The following is a 22,700-nucleotide window of genomic DNA, read 5'->3' as shown; positions in this document are numbered from 1 at the left end:
CAGGAAAATTAAGGAATACAGAAATATAAGTCGCTGAGGAATTAAATATAGGAAGTGCTGGGAAGCTAAGCCGAAATGGCTGCATGAAGAATGAGAGTATATTGAAAAAGAAATGATTGTTGGAGGCTCTGACTCAGAATACAGGAAAGTAAAAGTAACCATCGGTGAAATGAAAAGTAAAGGTGGTAACATTTAGAGCGCAACGACAATTCCACTGTTAAATGCAGGGGATAGAGCAGATAGGTGGAAAGAGTACATTAAAGGCCTCTACGAGGGGAAGATTTGTCTGATGTGATAGAAGAAGAAAGAGTAGTCGATTTAGAAGCGGTAGGGGATCCAGTAATAGAATCAAAATTTACGAGAGCTTTGAAGGACTTAAGATCAAATAAGGCAGAAGGAATAGGTAATATGCCACCAGAGTTTCTAAAATAGTTGGGAGAAGTGGCAACAAAACGACTATTCACGTTGGTATGTAGAATGTATGAGTATGACTTTCGGACAATTATCATCCACACAATTCCGAAGACTGCAAGAGCTGAAAAGTGCGAGAATTATCGCACAATCTGATTAACAGCTCATGCATCCAAGTTTCTGACAAAAATATCGCACAGAAGAATGGAAAAGAACATTGAGGATGTGTTAGATGACGATCCGTTTGGCTTTACGAAAGGTCTTAACCAGAGAGGCAATTCTGATGTTGCGGTTGTAAAATGGTGCAAGATGTTCGAAATTGTGAGAAAAATAGAGGTTAACTATAGGGAGAGACGTGTAGTATCCAATATGTGCAAGAGCCAAGAGGGAATAGAAGAGTGGAAGGGAAAGAATGAAGTGCACCGATTAAAAGGGGTGTAAGAAAGGGATGTGGTCTTTCGCCCCTACTGTTCAATCTTTACATCGAAGAAGCAACGATGGAAATAAAAGAAAGGTTCAGGAGTGGGATTATATTTCAAGTTGACAGGATATCAACGAAGCGATTCGCTGATGACATTGCTATCCTGAGTGAAAATGAAGAAGAATTTCATGACTTGCTAAATGGAATGAACAATCTAATGAGTACAGAATACGGATTTAGAGAATATGGATTTGGAGTAAGTCAGGCAGCAGCGGCCGGCCGAGACACACGCAGTTCCTAACCAGGAGCGAATTTTATAAAATCATTTGTGTGCTTCAATAGTTTAGTTTCTTGAGTTTCTGCGTGTTAATTTAATATCTAATAGCCACAGTTCCGGGTTTCCTTTTGCTACCGCAGCTCGATATGGTGCAGCCCTTAGTGGCCAGCCTTTTATTGTTTTTATTTTAATATTTTGTAACTAAAGCGTTATCGCTTCATATTTATTTTATACGTGGCATGCCAGTTTTAAATGTGTTGTTTATGATGAAGGCGCTCTTAGAAGTGGCCGAAACCTAGGTCAAAAAGACTTTATTTTCGCGACCGAGGGCTGTAATTGTTTTAGTTTTACATCTTTTAAGACTTGAGGGAATGACTTCCATGGTTATAGAGGGAGGCGTAGAGGGAAAAAACTGTAGAGAATGACGGAGATTGAAATACACCCAGCAAATAATTAAGAAGTTGCAAGTGCTACTATGAGAAGAAGAGGTTGGCACAGGAGAAGAATTCGTTGCGGGCCACATCGAGCCAGTGAAAAGACTGATGATTAAAAAAAAAAGAAATAGAGAAGCAGTGGAGTATGCCTGCAAGGCTCTAGGACTCTGGCAATGATTGTCTCTACACAGATAAATTTTTATGCTGCTGAACAAATGATGGGTCGGTGGCACTGAGGCTGTTGTCGGTCTGGGTGATGTTAGAGGGCCCTTTCCCGTATTATTCATGCATGTGTCAATGTTGCACCCACCATGGTTAGTCAACAGAAGGTAGTGGAGCACCATAAGCACCTTTTGCTGCTTTGGATCACGTTAAATTTAGTCGAATGGTGTTAAAGATATTTCATCTTTCCACTCTCCACATCAGAGCAAAAATTGCAGTCACACTGCACTCCAAAGCGGTGCGATCACATTAAATAGAGTTGCTGTGCTACGTTGTCCTTAGAGAAGTGTTAAATCCTCCGATGGCGTCGCAGTTTTGACCTCAGTCACGGTAGCGTCAGAAGAAGGAGTGAAAATTGTGGGTAAGACAGGGTGTGTCGACCACCCATGGTGTAACACATCCAAGGTGGCATTTGGCAGAATTGTCGTGAAATTTTGTGCCCGTGTGACATCACTAACTCACCTTACAACTCCCGTGAACTTTCGAACTCTGGTCTTTTTCTCGCATGTGTCGACATCTTGTTTCAAGCTTCGCCGAGCTCAAGGTCGACGTCGCAGAGCGCCACGCTTTTGCATAGGGGAAACTTGTGGGCGCCTGTGAGGCACCATATTTCGAATTTGTAACGCAGACAATCACATGGGTTCGAAAAAGTCATACTCTAATTGTGTTGCACAGGGTATTAATGCATCATACTTTCCAGTCTCACAGCAACATAATTATTCAATTTGCATAGTCATTAAAATACTTGTGAGCATGTGACCGCACTGTCAATGTGCAAAACTTCCGAGTTTCGGCTACTATTGCAAATGGCCATCCTCAGCGTGGTTTAGCAAAAACATCCTGAGGAAGGCCATTTGCAATAGCCGGAAGCTATACAAATTGACAATGCCGTCACATACCAAGATGAATTTCATTCACTGCGACAATGGCCGCAGAAGCCTTCACTTACATATTCGAATGTAGACTAATTATAATGCGGAAGTCGTTGACAACCATCCCTCTGTTTTTTTTTTTTTTGTTGACACTTCTACTTTCTTGTAAAGATATACTATATCAAAATCCTCCTGAAATTGAATGAAACAGGCATAGACGTCACACTTCATGTCTCTACCGATCTGGAAAGAAGGTCTGAGTGCAGATCAGTAATTTCTACGCATTTCTCTTCACTGGACACCCACAACTGTTATTCATTGTCAATGATAAAACCCGCTACAGTTGTAAAACTTAGCAATATTATTATTTTGGAACTCTTCCATTTGGTCCGTGTTTGCATAAAGAAAACAGTACTATCACAACTTTAGTCAGCCTTGATGCAAAACACCTTGTTAATCGTTTATTTCTTTATTATCCCAAGCTAGTTTCGGCGACATACGAAGTTCACCTTCGAGTATTTGTTTACTAACAGCCGCTCACATGGTTGCAGATGACATGATCTTCGGTAAGTAAAAAGACGGCAACAGGAAGAAAAAAAAGAGCACAGAAAATGTGTCACGAACAGCGCCAATAATTGCTTAAAACATGCTGTAGCATACAATATATAAGATAGTATGAAAATATCAATATAAAACTATATTTCAAAAGAATATTTGTAAAAATGTAATAATGTTTTGCTGTGTTTGTACAACCATTGCATTTTCTGCATGTTTTAGATTAGAAAACCCCACTGATGATGGTGATATTTGTCGCCGAAACTAGTTAGGGATAATAAAGAAATAAACGATTAACAAGGTGTTTTGCATCAAGGCTGACTAAAGTTGTGATATTACTGTAAAACATACCTATTTCTTGAAAGCAAAGCCGTACTCGTTTTGAGGACATATGTTCCATCTTCAGATCCATATTAAAATGTCAGTGCACAAAGCATGCATAACTAAGGTTAAAATACGCTAAAAATGTTAACCTATTTCAACCCTTAGTTATTCACGCTTTGTGGATTGACATTTTAATATGCCCCTGAAGATAGGACAAATGTCCCGAAACCAGGTTGTACTTTCCTTTTAAGTAATTTCTGCAGCGCCTCTTAGATGCTAATTTCTTGCGAAAGATCTCTCGTGTGGTGAGTGGTAGCATAGCAGCTCTTTATCAGGGGGCAGAACTAACGGTAACATACCATCTGGGTAGCCCTGTCTGTGTCGGCGGGGGTCGATAAGCCGAAATCAGGCGTAGGAAGCTGTGGGCCGCTGGGAGCGCCACGCAGGGCACTTGTGCGGACGAAGACGGATGGAGCAGGCAGACGCGAGCGGGGGTCGACACGGGCAGTGGCGAGGCTCGGGGCCCAGGGCGGCGGCCGTATTCTGTTGCTCGTTAGCCGCGCCCTTGTAATTCATCCCCCTAGACAATCCTGGGGGGCTCACCAAACAAAGGCGGCCAGGGAGGCCCCAGGGAGGCAACGCACCGTCGGCATCCTCCCTTGAAATATTATATTCGTTCCCGGTCGACGGCGTGGAAATGGTGGCCTGCGGGCCTTCCGAAAAACTACCAAAGAGGAGCTGGTCGCGCCCCACCCCTCTTCAGGGATATAAATCGCGGCTATTGGGGGAGGGGGCGGCTGGACGCGCTGCCCAGGGCGGCGGCTCGTTTAATTTAATGCGTGCCGGGCGGCGCGGCAACTTTGGCTGCCTCGCCTCGCCACGCCCCCTAAATCTCTGGTCGCTAATACTGGACGGCGGGAGCCCATCCGGGCACGTTAGCACCGCGCGGAACCCGCGTGTGCGCTCCGTGCGAGGAAAATGATTGCTCGCGGGGGAATATTCGTTCCGACTCGCAGTGGCCAGGCGGCAAGAAGAATGCGTGGCAGCCGATCCCGCGCGGCCGTACCTTACGCCATTTTTCGCGCGAGGTCTTTCACTCCGCTCGCGCAGGATGGGCAGTCGCGATGTGGACCACCGCCTTCGAAAAAGGCGAGCAACAGAACTGATACTGCGTCGCGCCGCGGAACGGAAATTGAGTTTATATGGGGAGTATCGCCGAAAATAGTAGCCGAGATTCAGCCCTAGAGTCACGCGTGTTGCTCGTAAATCAGGAGAAGAGGGTTCAGCGAAGTGAGTCTGCAGCTCACCGAGAGAAGGTGGACGAGCTGTTTTAATGCATAAACCGAACGAAGTCTGTCTGTGGCAGTTGTGTGGCAATTACAGATTGGCATCCAGGTCACAGAGTGCAAGGTCCCTCAACCCCCCTCCCTCCCCCCCCCCCCCCTCCCCCAAATACTGCATGACTTTTTTTTTCTTTTGAGTCATCCCTTTCCTGACTGGTTCTATGCGGCCCGCCACCTGTGCCAATCTTTTGATCTCAAAGTACCACTTACAACCTACGTCCTCAATCATTTGCTACAGTTTTTACCCTTTACTGCTCCATCCAGCACCACGGGAGTTATTTCCTGATGTCTTAACAGATTTCCTACAATCTTATACGTTCTTCTTTTCAGTGTTTTCCATAAAAATGTAAATGCCGTGTGGCAAGGGGCTCCAGTTGGGTAGACCGTTCGCCTGGTGCAAGTCTTTCGAATTGACGCCACTTCGGTGACTTGTCGAGGGGGATGAAATGATGATGATAAGGACAACACAACACCCCGAGCGGAGAAACGCTCCGACCCAGCGGGGAATCGAACCCGGGCTGTTAGGTAAGACAGTCCGTCGCGCTGACGACTGAGCTATCAGGGGCGGACAGTGTTTTCCATATAGTCCTGTCCTCGCCGATTCTGCAGAGAACCTACACATTTCCTACTTTATCAGTCCAGCTAATTTTCGATATTCTTCCGTTTCGGTTGTACCAAAGTCCGTGATTCAGTTGCACACAGAACAGTTTTTCAAACGTATATTCTCAGAAATTTCTCCTTCAAAATAAGACTTATGTTTGATACCAGTAGACTTGTCTTGGCCAGGAATGCCCTTTTTGACAGGGATAGACTGCTTCGGCCAGGAATGTCGTTTTTGCCAGTGCTAGTCCGCTTTTTATACCCTACTTGCTCCATCCGTCATTGGTTATTTCACTGCTTAGGTACCACAATTGCTTAACTTCATCTACTTCGTGATAATCAATTACGATGTTAAGTTTCTCGCTGTTCTCATTTCTGCTACTTCTCACTACTTTCGTCTTTCTTCGATTTACTCTAAGTCCATATTCTGTACTCATTTGATGGTTCATTCTATTCAATATATCCTCAATTCTTCTTCACATTCACTGAGGATAGCAATGCCTTTAGCGAATCTTATGACTTATATCCCTTCACCTTGAATTTTAATCCCACTCTTGAACCTTTCTTTTATTTCCGTCATCGCTTATTCTATGTATAAACTGAACGTTAGGTATGGAAAAGTATATACCTGTCTTACACCCTTTCTAATCCGAACACTTTGTTCTTTGTCTTCTACTCTTATTGTTCCCTCTTTGTTGTTGTACTTATTGTATGTTAACGGTATTTTCCTATAGGTTATCACAAATTTTATCAGTATTTCGAACATCTTGTTCCATTTGTCCTCACTGGCTTTTTGCAGTTCGACAGATGTATGATTGGGTCTTAAATTTTTCTTCAGTCTTGCTTCCGTTATCAACACAACGTCGGAAATGCCTCTCTGGCGGCTTTACCTTTCCTAAAAGCAAACTGAGCGTTATCTAACACATACTCAACTTTCTTTTCCATTCTTTTGTGCATTATCCTTGTCAGCAACTTGGATGCATGAGCTGTTAAGCTGATTGCACGTAAGTTCTCGCGCTTGTCAGCTCTTGCAGTCTTGGGGATTGTGTGGATGATGTTTTTCCGAAAATCATATGGTGTATGACAATACCAAGTTGCTTTTCACATGAAGCTTTTCAATACATAAATATTTTTTGTTTATCCATACAGTACTGAGTGAAAATCGACCGAGTAAAATGTTCGATCTTATACAAAAGTAAGGAAATCTCTATAACTACATTAATAAGCACAAGCCTAATATCCATGATAAATCTACGTTGGAAGGAGAGAGCATTTTCTGAAGAATTAATTATTTTATGAAAAATAAGTTATAGAAATGAATGTAAGCTATAAATGTATCGACTGTAACATCCTGAGGGCATTAGAAAGTGTAATTCATTAAACAAAATGAAATCATAAAGGTGGGGAATCCACTACAGTTTCGCGACTGCCAGTCTTTTGGATTACCTTGGTGCGAGCTCCACAAGGAAGGAAAAGAATGGAAAACCAGAAGCAGTTACAGTCGAGCCTTGAAAGTATACCTATCATGGCATGCCATGTCTGGCGTTGTGAGCCTTGAGCAATAACAATTCGGTGTGACAGTGCTTAATATTTGGTATGGCAGTGGTTTATGGTTCCTGAACTCGTTTCCAGTTTAGTTCGTGTCAGAAAGCAAGAATATGATTTGTTTTATGTGATGGAATATGGAGCCGATGATACAGCAATTTAACATGGTTACTGAAAGTGTGTAATAGTTCTAAATTAATTCCATGACCGGAGACGTGAAGAGCCTATCGAAATTTTCATACAGCAAGTAATAACTTCAACACCGATACGACTGCAATGAGCAAAGGTAAGATATTATCGTATTAACAGTCTTTATCGGTGTATCTGAATGTTACAGTCAACCCCAGAGTTTACCAAAGTTCTAATATAGCTTTGTTAAAAGTATTTGATAGAATTATTGCCTCAAAGTTACATACCGATCCAAAGTTCCCTGCCATTTTGTTAGATGTAAATTGTATGTCACAGTTAATTAATTATGGTGTCAAGACAGTCTTGCTGTGTCATGTAAAAGTCGCTTCCAAGAATAATACTTTACTTTCAATTTGAAGACACAAGAAGTGTGGTCGCTTTGATATGTCATAGTAAAGTTCAATTTAATGAGATTTCTTACTGTTAAATTTGCTTTATCAGAATATTAACTTTACATAATAATTAAATGTAAACCAGGCAGCCATTAACGCATGTAAGAATATCTCAGACTGCATCCATTTTGTTTCGAAATAAAATTGTTTCCACTAAAGTCATTAACGTAAATTTGCTCCGGCACATTTATAGAAATATAAACTGAGATAAAGTACTGAAATTGCTCCTTCAGTGCTGACGGCCAAACCAATTTCGTAGATACAATTTTCTTTCAGTGGATCTGTCGTAAGGTAATGTTACGTAGCTGCAAGTTGTTTGCTACGGGGGTGTGGATAAATCCAAATCCAAGTAGGCCATGCAATGTTTTGTGAGTGTAACAACCTGCGAGGGTGTACCAATCCTGAAAATTGAACTCCATTGTTCTCACCTCGCTTTGGAGAGAAGTTTAAAACACACATAGGTGCGTTGCTAATAATAGTATTCTTTTAGGTAACACGTGTCAAAATTTGTGTGAAAGACTGTTGTTAATGTTAGTAAAAACAGTGTAATGTTGTGCAGTTTTAATGAAAATTCTCTACTGAGCGTACTAAAAGCTGTATTTTTCTGAGAAGCGACATGTAGAAAGCACTGGGGGGACGATGGTTCTTTTTTGTAAGGCACTCACGGTAGGTAGGTGTCGTAAACGCGACAGCTAAACGGATTCACATTCCGTAGCACGGCCAATGCTACAGATTGATACAGAAAGTATTCTGCACATTATAACTTCCATTTTAAGCAATATTAGCGCGTCATACAGCTGAATATTGTCACGGTGGTAGTTAAAAATGCATTCCTTTCCATGCTATGTAACGTTAAAAACAGTTTGATTACATGCGATTAGGATATTTAATTTACAATGGTGAACCAGTCTTACGTGGAATAGGCGGGTTCGGTTACAAGCTCCAATTAATGTTGTTTACATGACCTCAGGGGTATTCTGGCAGCTCATGTTGGAAGTTGTTCTAAGATGCATCTGTTACACACATTACATACACATTACATGCGCCAACATTTGCATTTTTCTGACTGTTTCTGGGTTTGTACTGAACAGTATTCTCAGGCAACCAATGTAGTGGAATGAGTGTATTAGTCCCTCGCAGCTTTGTGGCTCGCAGATTATGTAGACAAGGGACATTTTCGCCCTTTAAACTTTGGTTTCCAGTGCTACTTTCTCCACCAATAAAACCTTTTTCAGCGATTACAGAGATAGTCTCTTTCCAAAAATGGCGCTCGTTTCCTTCCTCATCCCTTTATAACTTGTGTTCTGTCCTCAGTGTATCTTCAATTTAAGTGGTGGTGAACATCACGTGAGCACATAGATTCGACGAGATGATGACCACAACTGAGCAGTCAGTAGCTCATTCTTTAGGATTCTCCATCTCCTTGTCTTTCGTTTGGAAAAAGAATTAGAGAGCGACAAACACCAACTGAAATTTTTACAATTATAAAGAAACAAAAACATAAAAACTGAGAAAGTCGTATTTTGATAACGTCGAAAGCTGCTGATAAATACTTATTTATTTGCGACAGATTTCAACAGTACAAACTTTAGATATCATAACATTATTTACAATAGCCCACCTGGCATCGTTACTACTATGGGGTCACAAAATAAAAAGTACCCTGCATATCTGCTTGAACAGAAATCAAATCAGAGAGTCAACAGACACAGTCTCTGTATATTGTCGTAATCAAATTCCACCTTTTGTGTTCAAGCACTCTGGATTATTGATATTATATACAATGGAATTGTCATTGTTCCAATCCATCAGCCATATCAATATTGTTTGTTGCATATCAGAAACAGTGACCAACCGGAAGCAGATATTATTTGAGTATTTTATGGAATAAGTACGAATAGATAAACCAAACAGATATTGAAATATCTCTGAAAAAAAATGAATTAACATCAGTCTGGAAGCATGGAAAAAAAAGGTTTTTCTTCAGAGAACTCAACAGGAATAGTACTGAACGATCAGCAATATAAATCAATTTATTAACAAATATTTTTAGGCAGATTATAAGTAAAAAAAAACGAGAAAAATTCATTCTGTAAACCGAGAAAACGGGAACGGTCGGAATAGAAGATACAAAGCGACAACATAAAAGATGTGAGAATATTGGAAGAACGGAATCCAGCAAGGAGAGGCGACAGAGCAAATATGAAATTCGATTGTAATTGCACAATACGAAACGGGTCATAGAGGACTACAGTGCTCCTTCTGTTTACGCTTGACATCCAACAACATTTCGAGATTTGTTGTGCTCTTGTCATATGACAGTAGGGAAAGGATGAACATTAGTATATCACAGTTGCATAGCCGTTGCTCTTGGGGAATATGGTGAAACCAGTTCAGTCAATTAAGGCGAGTCTCAGTCCAAAATACAGAAAGTCCAAATTCTGAAAATATTTTCTAAAATAGTTATCCGCAACTACAATTAGGAATATAATATACGCTGCATTTTGTGGAAACATAAGAACTACATTAACGGTATTTATACGTGGAATACTGTATAGTTTACTTTATTTAAAAGCAGTTAATTTAATGATATCACAGCGATGTACAATATGATTAAACAAATTAAAGTCACAGTACGTGTTCAGAGGTAACAGTGAACACAGCTAATATGTACAAACAACACATATACCTTGCTTTATCTATTAAGGAACGGAAGTCTGCACTCTACTGGAAATCTGCACTGTCTGGCAAAAAAGTGAAGCACGTAGATACGGAGAGGAAACGAAATGAAACGTCTCAAGTTGATAGGATATGTGATAATATTCCATTGAGTACAAAATGCAGTCAAATTAGCAAAGAACTTGGTATTACGTGTTCACTTATTCGTGTGACACTGCACTCCCTCGGATGCATGCTCTGTTTCTGTTGGGAAGTATGTCATAAACCCGTTGGATCCTCTCCTGGGGCAAGCTGAACCACAACTCTCGTAACTGGTCTTTTATAGCATGGATACCGGCACAAGAACGGATTTGATGTCTGAGATGGTCACACACATCTTCTATCGGGGGCAGATCTGGGGCTCTTGCTGGCCACGGGTTTACCTCAAAAACACCGCCATACTAGCCAACGATGGTCATCTGTGGTAGTCCACAACCACGATTCATCGGTAAACACAATGTGACACCTTTCATCAACAGTACAAGCTTCTCGGTGATTGCACGACTCAAATGGTTCAAATGGCTCTGAGCACTATGGGACTCAACTTCTGAGGTCATCTGTCCCCTAGAACTTAGAACTACTTAAACCTAACTAACGTAAGAACAGCACACACATCCATGTCCGAGGCAGGATTCAAACCTGCGACCGTAGCGGTCGCGCGGTTCCAGACAGTAGCGCCAAGAACCGCTCGGCCACCCTGGCCGGCTTGCACGACTCCAAACGCATCCTACACATGGGATGGTAATTTCCTAGTTCGTTTGCTGCTAGTCGCCGATTAACAATGCGGTATGACACACAATTTTGCAGGGAGTCCATTACTTGTTCTGGGATGGCAGGTGCAGGGCGTTCGATGTGCCTGGTTCACAGTACGCCTCTGGTGGTCAGACGTAGTCCATCGGAACATTGACGACATGAGTTCTTGCCCTCATGTTCCTATGTAGTCCAGCAGAGGTCCAGTGTCACATCCAAATGCACCACTAGTCTGGATACTGTACGAGTCGACCAGCCAGTCAAGTGGAGACTCACATCTAGGACTCTTTCGCTCCTTACACCCCAGCCTTATTCCAGCCAGCTTGTAGGTGAATGGTAGAGGTTTAGTTTGTCTCACTATTTTCAAGTGATATTGTGAAATTTTTTCCCAGCAGGATAACATCAATTGTATGGCATCGTCAATTTTTGAGCTGTATTGCGATTTTAGGCATTCCTTGCGTATCATGTGATTAGGACTGGTCTTTACACCAGTTTCCCAACCAAAATAAATGAAGTACACTAACCTACCCTTCCTCTCCTGAATATGTGCAGTTGCCATGTGTTGCAGGGTGCACTTGAGATTTCCGTCCAGAGGGACGAGGGTACAAGTCCCAGAAGGGACACTGGCATTTTTAATTCCCCGTCAATTCCAAGCGCCTCTGATGGTATAACTGAATTAGGGGGGTGCACTTGGCCTTTCCATCCAAAAGGACCATGGGTCAAATCCCAGAAAGGGCACCACTGTTTTTAATTTCCAGCCAGTTCCCACGTGGAATTTGGCCTGGGACATCAGCACAGGCCTGGGACAAAGAAATGCCCACAAAAATTCGAAATCAGTAGGGTATGCGAGGAGGGGGAGGTGGGGAGGGGAGGTGGGTGGGCCCACATGGAGGCTAACGAAAAACGCATGGCATCAACCTGGCTCACACCAGTACACGGCATCTGTGTCATTTACTAAGATCGCTCGACATCTGAATCCTCTTTCGTAATCTACCATGTGTGATGCCCTCACTAAAAAGAAAGAACACTAACCCATTCCGGAGACCATTCTACATGGCACAGTGAATTATCACTGTAATCAGTTTGAGTACGTGTACGAAGTTACATTCAGATCCGATCATGTCGTCTCAGTGCTTCGCATTTTTTGCCAGGTAGAGTGCATTTGCTGCTGTCGTCTGGATAATGTGGCCCACCACAGCACGACTATCTGATGATGTGAAGGCATTATTTCCTCCCCAATATTTATTGGTAATGGCTTAAAAATGGAACTTATTTTGGGTTGGGTTGGGTTGTTTTGGGGAAGGAGACTAGACAGCGAGGTCATCGGTCTCATCGGATTAGGGATGGATGGGGAAGGAAGACGGCCATGCCCTTTCAGAGGAACCATCCCGGAATTTGCCTGGAGTGATATAGGGAAATCACGGAAAACCTAAATCAGGATGGCCGGACGCGGGATTGAACCGTCGTCCTCCCGAATGCGTATTTTGGGTTGAGACTCTTTTGTGCACTGTTCTTTTATCACTTGCCGTCGCATCTCTTTTAGTATAATGTAATACTTTTAGCATTCTGGAGTAATTCCAATAACGTTGGTAAGTGTGCCCAAAATTTTCCTTACGTTTCGCAGTGTAATGTTTGATCTATTATCTGCGTTTTCTACATCTGCGTCTACTTCCATACTCCGTAATCCACTGTGAAATGCATGACAAAGTGTTATATCCCATTGCACCAGTTCTTGGGGCTTTTACCCACTCCATTCACTATCGAGCGCGAGAATAATGATTGGTTGAAGGCTTCTGTGTGTGCTGTAATTCGCCTGATCTTGTTATCACGAACGCTGTGGGAGCGATATGTAGGTGCTTGTAGTATGTTCTAGAATCACCATTGAATGCTGGTTCCTGAAACATTGTAAATAGGCTATTTGTGATAGTGTGCGTCTATCTCCAAGGATTTTCCAGTTGAGTTCTTTCACCACCTTCATGAAACTCTCCCATGGATCCAACGAACTTGTGACTATTTGTGCTACCCTTCTCTGTATACCTTCAATATCCTTTGTCAGTTCTATCCGATATTGGTCCCACATTGTTGAGCAATATTCTAGGATGGGTTGCATGAATGATTTGTATGCAATCTCCTTTGTAAACTGGTAGTCTGTTCCTATTATTCTACCAGTAAACTGAAGCCCGCCACCTGATTTACCCACAACTGACCATATGTCATCGTTCCACTTTATGTCCCTGTCATACATCCAGGTATTTGTGTGAGTTCACCTATTATATTTATAACTCGCTGATATTGTATTCACTAGAAACTTCGTTTTTTCGTTTTTCGAAGCGCATAGTTGTACATTCATGAAAATTTACACAAGTTGTCAGTCCTTACATTACTTTGAAATCTTATCAAGATCTGACTGAATATTTGCGCAGTTTTCTTTTTCAAACTGGGCTTCGCTAACGACAATGGCGTCACCTGCGAAATGTCTAAGGTTAATACCAATATTGTTCACAAGATCATTAATACACAACACAAATAGAAAGGGATCCAACACACTCCCCTGGGGTACGTTCCAAGTTACCCTACATCTGTAGATGACTCTCCCTTACTATATCCCCCCTTACCAATAATTCCCCAATCCAGTGACGAATTTCGCTTGACAACCCATACGATCGTACTTTTAACAATAAGTGTAGGTATGGCATCTCCCCCCCTGCCAATAATTCCACAATCCAGTCACGAATTTCGCTTGACAACCCATACGATCGTACTTTTAACAATAAGTGTAGGTATGGCATCGAGTCGAATGCTTTTCGGAAATCAAGAAATGCTGCATCTAACTGTTTGTCTCGAGTCAAAGCTTTAGTATGACATCTGAGAAAAGTGTGAGCTGGGTTTAACGTGATGGATATTTTCGGAATCCATGTTGGTTGGCGTGGAGGAACTAGACGGTAATTTTGTGGATCACTTCTGCTACCCTCCAGTAGCGGGGTACTGGCAGTTCAGCGCAATTTTGATGTCACATTGATATGCAAATTATTTAAATTGATCAATTAACTATCCCCAAACACGCAGGTACCCCCACCTCAGGTTGATGCCATGCGTTTTTCGTTAGCCTGCATGTGGGCCCACCCACCTCCCCTCCCAACACCTCCCCCTCCTCACATACCCCAATGATTTCGAATATTGGTGGGAATTTCTTTGTCCCAGGCCTGTACTGATGTCCCAGCCCACATCCCACCTGGGAATTGGCTGGGAATTAAAAATGGCGGTGCCCTTTCTGCGATTTGAACCATGGTCCTTCTACATCTACATCTACATGACTACTCTGCAATTCACATTTAAGTGCTTGGCAGAGGGTTCATCGAACCACAATCATACTATCTCTCTACCATTCCACTCCCGAACAGCACGCGGGAAAAACGAACACCTAAACCTTTCTGTTCGAGCTCTGATTTCTCTTATTTTATTTTGATGATCATTCCTACCTATGTAGGTTGGGCTCAACAAAATATTTTCGCATTCGGAAGAGAAAGTTGGTGACTGAAATTTCGTAAAGAGATCTCGCCGCGACGAAAAACGTCTTTGCTTTAATGACATCCATCCCAATTCGCGTATCATATCTGCCACACTCTCTCCCCTATTAGGTGATAATACAAAACGAGCTGCTCTTTTTTGCACCCTTTCGATGTCCTCCGTCAATCAAACCTGGTAAGGATCCCACACCGCGCAGCAATATTCTAACAGAGGACGAACGAGTGTAGTGTAAGCTGTCTCTTTAGTGGACTTTTTGCATCTTCTAAGTGTCCTGCCAATAAAACGCAACCTTTGGTTCGCCTTCCCCACAATATTATCTATGTGGCCTTTCCAACTGAAGTTGTTCGTAATTTTAACACCTAGGTATTTACTTGAATTGACAGCCTTGAGAATTGTACTATTTATCGAGTAATCGAATTCCAACGGATTTCTTTTGGACCTCATGTGAATCACCTCACACTTTTCGTTATTTAGCGTCAACTGCCACCTGCCACACCATACAGCAATCTTTTCTAAATCGCTTTGCAACTGATACTGGTCTTCGGATGATCTTACTAGACGGTAAATTACATCATCATCTGCGAAAAACCTAAGAGAACTACTCAGATTGTCACCCAGGTCATTTATATAGATCAGGAACAGCAGAGGTCCCAGGACGCTTCCCTGGGGAACACCTGATATCAATTCAGTTTTACTCGATGATTTGCCGTCTCTTACTACAAACTGCGACCTTCCTGACAGGAAATCACGAATCCAGTCGCACAACTGAGACGATACCCCATTGGCCCGCAGCTTGATTGGAAGTCGCTTGTGAGGAACGGTGTCAAAAGCTTTCTGGAAATCTGGAAATACGGAATCAACTTGAGATCCTCTGTCGATAGCGGCCATTACTTCTTGCGAATAAAGAGCTAGCTGCGTTGCACAAGAACGATGTTTTCTGAAACCATGCTGATTACGTATCAATAGATCGTTCCCTTCGAGGTGATTCATAATGTTTGAATACAGTATATGTTCCAAAACCCCACTGCAAACCGACGTCAATAATATATGTCTGTAGTTCGATGGATTACTCCTATTACCCGTCTTAAACACTGGTGCGACCTGCGCAATTTTCCAATCTGTAGGTACAGATCTATCGGTGAGCGAGCGGTTGTATATTATTGCTAAGTATGGAGCTATTGTATCAGCGTAATCTGAAAGGAACCTAATCGGTATACAATCTGGACCTGAAGGCTTGCCCGTATCAAGCGATTTGAGTTGCTTCGCAACCCCTAAGGTATCTACTTCTAAGAAACTCATGCTAGCAGCTGTTCGTGTTTCAAATTCTGGAATATTCCATTCGTATTCCCTATTCCCTGGTGAAGGAATTTCGGAAAACTGCGTTCAATAACTCCGCTTTAGCGGCACAGTCGTCGGTAACAGTACCATTGGCACTGCGCAGCGAAGGTATTGACTGCGTCTTGCCACTTCTGTACGTTACATACGACCAGAATTTCTTCAGATTTTCTACCAAATTTCGAGACAATGTTTCGTTGTGGAACCTATTAAAGGCATCTCTCATTGAAGTCCGTGCCAAATTTCGCGCGTCTGTAAATTTTAGCCCATCTTCGGGATTTCGCGTTCTTCTGAACTTCGCATGCTTTTTCCGTTGCCTCTGCAACAGCGTTCGGACCTGTTTTGTGTACCACGGGTGATCAGTTCCATCTCTTACCAGTTTATGAGGTATGAATCTTTCAATTGCTGTTGCTACTATATCTTTGAATTTGAGCCACATCTCGTCTATATTTGCATAGTCAGTTCGGAAGGAATGGAGATTGTCTCTTAGGAAGGCTTCTAGTGACACTTTATCCGCTTTTTTAAATAAAATTATTTTGCGTTTGTTTCTGGTGAATTTGGAAGAAACGGTATTGAGCCTAGCTACAACGACCTTGTGATCACTAATCCCTGTATCAGTCATGATGATATCTATTAGCTCTGGATTGTTTGTGGCTAAGAGTTCAAGTGTGTTTTCGCAACCATTTACAATTCGCGTGGGTTCGTGGACTAACTGCTCGAAATAATTTTCGGAGAAAGCATTTAGAACAATCTCGGAAGATATTTTATGCCTACCACCGGTTTTGAACAAGTATTTTTGCCAACATATCGAGGGAAGGTTGAAGTCCCCACCAACTATAACCGTATGAGTGGGGTACTTATTTGTTACGAGACTCAAATTTTCTCTGAACTGTTCAGCAACTATATCATCGGAGTCTGGGGGTCGGTAGAAGGAGCCAATTATTAACTTAGTTCGGTTGTTAAATATAACCTCCACCCATACCAATTCGCACGGAGTATCTACTTCGACTTCACTACAAGATAAAGCACTACTGACAGACACAAACACTCCACCACCAATTCTGCCTGATCTATCTTTCCTGAATACAGTCTGAGACTCCATAAAAATTTCTGCAGAACTTATTTCAGGCTTTAGCCAGCTTTCTGTACCTATAACGATTTCAGCTTCTGTGCTTTCTATTAGCGCTTGAAGCTCAGGGACTTTCCCAGCACAACTACAACAATTTACAGCTACAATACCGACTGTTCCTTGATCCAAGCACATCCTGTATTTGCCACGCACCCTTTGAGATTGCAGCCCACCCCGTACTTTCCCGAGGCCTTGTAACCTAAAAAACCGCCCAGTCCACGCCACACAGCCTCCGCTACCCGTGTAACCGCCAGCTGAGTGTAGTGAACCCCTGACCTATTCAGCCTAACCCGAAACGCCACCACCCCATGGCGCAAGTCAAGGAATCTGCAGCCAACACGGCTGCAAAACCGTCTGAGCCTCTGATTCAGACCCTCCACCCGGCTCTGCACCAAAGGTCCGCAGTCGGTTCTGTCAACGATGCTGCAGATGGTGAGCTCTGCCTTCATCTCGTAAGCAAGACCGGCAGCCTTCACCAAATGAGATAGCCGCTGGAATCCAGAGAGAATTTCCTCAGATCCAAAGCCACACACGTCATTAGTGCCGACATGTGCCACCACCTGCAGCTGGCTGCACCCTGTGCAGCCACCTGCAGCTGGCTGCACCCTGTGCTCTTCATGGCATCCGGAAGGACCCTTTCAACATCAGGAATGACTCCACCCAGAATGCACACGGAGTGCACACAGGATTTCTTCCCCTCCTTAGCCGCCATATCCCTAAGAGGCCCCATTACGCGCCTAACATTGGAGCTCCCAACTACCAATAAGTCCACCCTCTGTGATTGCCCGGACCTTGAAGGCTGAGAATCACCCTCTGAAACAGGGCAGGCAGCTGCATCTGGTTCAGCTAGAGACAGTGCCTTCTGAATGGAAAGGCCAAGTGCACCCCCCTAATTCAGTTATACCATCAGAGGGGCTTGAAATTGGTGGGGAATTAAAAATGGAAGTGCCCCTTCTGGGACTTTAACCCTAGTCCTTCTGGACAGAAACATCGAATGCTCCCTGTAACTGCCCGGATTCGGGAGAGGAAGGTTAGGTTAGTGTACTTTATTTATTTTGGTTGGGAAACTTGTGTAAAGATCGGTCCTAATCACATAATTAATCATAAAGACCGGGATAATTACATAACTATATGCACAGCGCTACATAAGGGATGCCTAAAATTGCAATAGAGCTCAGAAATTGACGATACCATACAACTGGTGTTATCCTGCTGGGAAAAAATTTCACAATACCACTCGAAAATAGTAACAGACACACTAAAACTCTCCCATTCACCTACAAGCTGGCAGGAATAAGGCTGGGCTCTAAGGAACTCTCTTTATTCTTTTTGGTGGAAAATATGTTCAACTGATGAAAAGCTGGTGTTGGACAGAGAGAAGTTTAAAAAGTGCATTACCTGAAAGCATACAGTATCTATCGTTGTTTGACGTCAGAGTTCGCTGCAGATGCCTGCTCGTACACCATCCTGTAGCCTAGATAATCGAAGCCAACACACGCTATCACAGTTGATGGAAAAAATGTTTTACTGTTCTAATTACACTCTGAAGTTATCATGAAGAAACCAGCACTCGTAATTAATGGCTCATGATCAACACATGTACTGGGGAAAATCGTTGTCCCAAAAGAGTGTATAGGGGGTGGTAGTCAATGTGTGTTCTCCTCAATGGGCGCTAATGAACTAACCAACGTGGAGGAAGTCTTATCCTCTTCCACCCCTCATCCCCTCCTCCAGCCCTCTCGTCACTATAGGCAGGTATAGAGACCTGCTCTATCTTGCCACTGGTGGTTTATAAAAACTTGCTTCTGGTGGCACTGGTATATGTCATGCAACCTATTTAACATACTTCTCGGGAGGCTGGACCCATGTGGAACAACAAACAAATTCTGGAGAATTCTCCAGCTGACTTTTTCAAAAGTTCGCTGCTTGTAAAACAGGAAGTCTTCCACTTAAAGTGACCACAGACCCCAGAGCAACCTCACACTGCAGTGTCTTCAGTGCAATGTGTCCCTGCGACCACATGGCTGGGCAGTTAGCGTTATTGACGCCGACAAATGCTGCACATACAACAGAGTGCAATGCTGACATCCCTCAGAACAAAACTGTGATAAATGACGCTATACTCACCATGGGTTGTTTGTCTAAAAGACAGCCATGACCTCCTATGGGACTGAGCCACCACACCATTCTGAGCACTACTCTATAAAAATTTTATTTAACATCAACATGTCTACTTCAATGAAGTATCTATTAAAAAAGGAAAACACAATTGTGTTGATACTAAATGTGCTCTTTCCACGAAAATAGGCACAGTAAATTTCTTTTAGTTATATGAAAAAAATCGGTGTAGTTTTTACTTTCAATAGCAGGATACAATTCGCATCTCATTATTTTGCGACATGCAACGAAGTGCACCGCCGCCGAATACAAATGATCAGCAGAAACGTCTCCACCTGGCGTAAAATCGTGATGCGAAAGTTATTGATCATTGCAGTGTGGCCTCATTATTTCGAAACCATCAAAAGTGTAAAGAAAAAGCGAGAATTTAAACTACAATGAAAAAATCTATATTACACAATTTCTTTCAACTTGATGGACAAATAACACGACCTGAGAGAGTCTCTCACGTTCAAATCAGCTTCTGTAAATAAACTGTCATGCATGTGCGTATTACAAACATTTCAGACTTGTGAAATAACATCAGAGAATATAATCTTTCACGCCATTGGCTCACATGTCGGACAACACACAATCATTTTCTGTTCGACAACAACAAGCTGTGATTCAAGAGGACTCAGCTGTTTTGTATAATATGGCAGGTCTCGTTTTAAATGCTATGCTATATTATACTGACATTTACGAAACATAAAGCACTATCATTTGTAGGTTCCACAACGAATTATAATTCAAATGCTGTCTATATTATAATTAGAGGTTATTATGTATGAAATAACTCATGACTTGCCATAACGCCTATTTTTGAAACACGAAATCATGATGATAATAATAAAAAGTCATGATTTCACGAGAAAACATACAGCAGATTCCTAATAATTCAAAATCAGTGTAGTTTTGAGAGAACTATCAGCATCCAAATTTCAACCTGGTATAGCACTCCTTGTAATAGAACTACGTATAAGATTTTACCATGTCTCTCTCTCTTACGATTTATCGAAAAACAATTATCATCTGTGTGTTGTCATCGAGCATATCACATATACACTTACCTCTCCATTGGAGCTGAAGGACAGTGTGCTAAGTCATTTGCACAGATCTGCACAAAGTTTCGTCGTCTATACTGGAGGAAGATCATATCCAACACACTATTCATCACACGAGAGGGTTCCTCTATTGTTCCTTCATGAGCAGTTTAATAATTGTTTTTTCCGTTGTAATACATCCAATCAGTGTACCGCCATACACATCGTTTTTTCTACCATTACTTCGAGGTCTGTGTCAGCTGCTCCTAAACCGACATTAACTCGCTTCAATCCTTTCGCTCTCATACAAAGCTGAACATCGCATGGTCTAAACTACGCAACGCTCACAACACACATATTGGTAGAAATAAAACATAGAGGCGGTGTTCTCATTGACAAAAATATGGAAGACATCGCAACATATGGGAACTGAAAGAGTCTGCGGTATTGTAGAGCGTTTCCAACAACTATCCGAAGGTGATGACTTGCACAATTAATTTCGTCTTCCCCAGCGATAGGGTAGCAGATGTCTCGGTGTTAAGTTTCGAAGAGCATTGTTTCCTCATTTTGCAGTCATGTACATGAGTATTGTTCTGGTGTTGACCATCGCCGGAAAATGCTGTTCGAAGCACGTGCGAGGTAGTAAAAATAAAGAGGCACCATTGTCTTATTGGTGAAATAAAATAAAAACAGTAAAATAAAATTTAAAAAAAATAAGTAAATCATCCCTCCACTACTTTGCAAGTACCGTATACCAGATGGCGAATGCAGATAGATGACTGTGCAGTACATCCATTCGACTACATTCATAAAACTATACTATTTGTTCCTTAGTTTCAACGCCATCCATTGACACACTAGAATGTTTGTAGGTCAATAAATCACCCCTCCACTGCTTTGAAGCTACAATATACTAGATTGCAAATGCAGGGTCCTATATCGATGCAATTAGGTTACCTACATGTTTCCTGGTCATCGATTACAGTACAGAACTTGCGGTGACGACTAACGATCTATCCCTGTGTGGATGGGTATGACAGAGTATTCTCGGATTCGTAGGATAAAGACAGTGATTAACTGATTCCTCCCACATTATCCTTGATCAGTTCTCCTTTCAACACGGATTTTAGTCACGTCATCCATCCGAAAGCTTAAGATCTCCCCAGATGTGTGCATGTCGAAGAGGGTAGCCTCTTCTTATCGGTGTGTAGTAGACATGTGAGTGTTCTGTTGGTATAACAGATGGTTAAGAAGAAACGTGTGGGGTTATGGAGCTCCAGATGGATGGTGTTTGAAACATTTTATATAAATCAACCACACAATCAATTCTGAAGCAATATTCCACTGTCTGGAGTCAGTACCAGGAAGATACCGGCATGAGAGACATGATCGTAGAGCATAAACGCACACTCCGACGATTACACGGTTATGCACCTAAAAATGCAGTATTCTTTAAGCCACACGTTTTCCGGAGTATTAGTCGTGCGGGTGAAACGCCCTTAATACTCTAATGCAGGATCATTTCTCCAACATGGGACACACTACCACCCCGCAGGTTTTCCACCCCAATCTTCCCCAATGACTATGGTGACAAACTGTAAAATGATAAAACTACCTTCTTCTATAGTACTCTGGTGTTTTAGGAAGTCATTGTCCTTGTGTATCCACCGCGTGAGCTGCTTATAAAGCAACTAGAACGAAGTCTGGAGATTGTTGTTCTGTCCCTAGGAAATTAATGGCTTTTATATGTCTTATTAAGTAGGAAAGATACGTACCCGCAATCACACTTCCCATGTCAGTCGTCCTTATCATTACTAGTAATGGTATCGGTTTTGACAGATGTGGCTATATCTCACTAGGAAATAGAGCGAAGAAACACCGACTTGAATATTTTCGATGGCTGATGTAGTGAGGTACCACACATACACACTACTGCAGGAAAATGCACATGAAGAAGCAGCAACTTCTTATGAGGGAGTAAGCACCATGATCAGTACACAAAGGTGATGTAGCAGTCTTATTGCTCTTTACAGTAGCATCACCACAGCTCTGGCAACATTCGTCTTGCACAAAGAAGTCCTAGTCTCGTGTGAGGTAGTTTTGGTCCTGGGTTGAATAATACAACATTTTCATCCTAACACCACATCCTTCGAATACACCCCCCCCCCCCCTCACACTGTTAAAGGTGATTTATGTGACTCTCCTACTGAACACTCTAAGGAATGGCCTAAGTGTGGTAAATGCAACGGTACCTCTCTTTAATATATAAAGAATATCACTGTTTGCCAGAACCAGCCGTAAATCGGAAATACACTCCTGGAAATTGAAATAAGAACACCGTGAATACATTGTCCCAGGAAGGGGAAACTTTATTGACACATTCCTGGGGTCAGATACATCACATGATCACACTGACAGAACCACAGGCACATAGACACAGGCAACAGAGCATGCA

The sequence above is a fragment of the Schistocerca cancellata genome, chromosome 1, assembly GCF_023864275.1.
Source record: "Schistocerca cancellata isolate TAMUIC-IGC-003103 chromosome 1, iqSchCanc2.1, whole genome shotgun sequence".
NCBI lineage: Eukaryota > Metazoa > Arthropoda > Insecta > Orthoptera > Acrididae > Schistocerca > Schistocerca cancellata.
The sequence above is the reverse complement of the archived record's forward strand: the minus strand, read 5'-3'. Positions refer to the sequence as shown.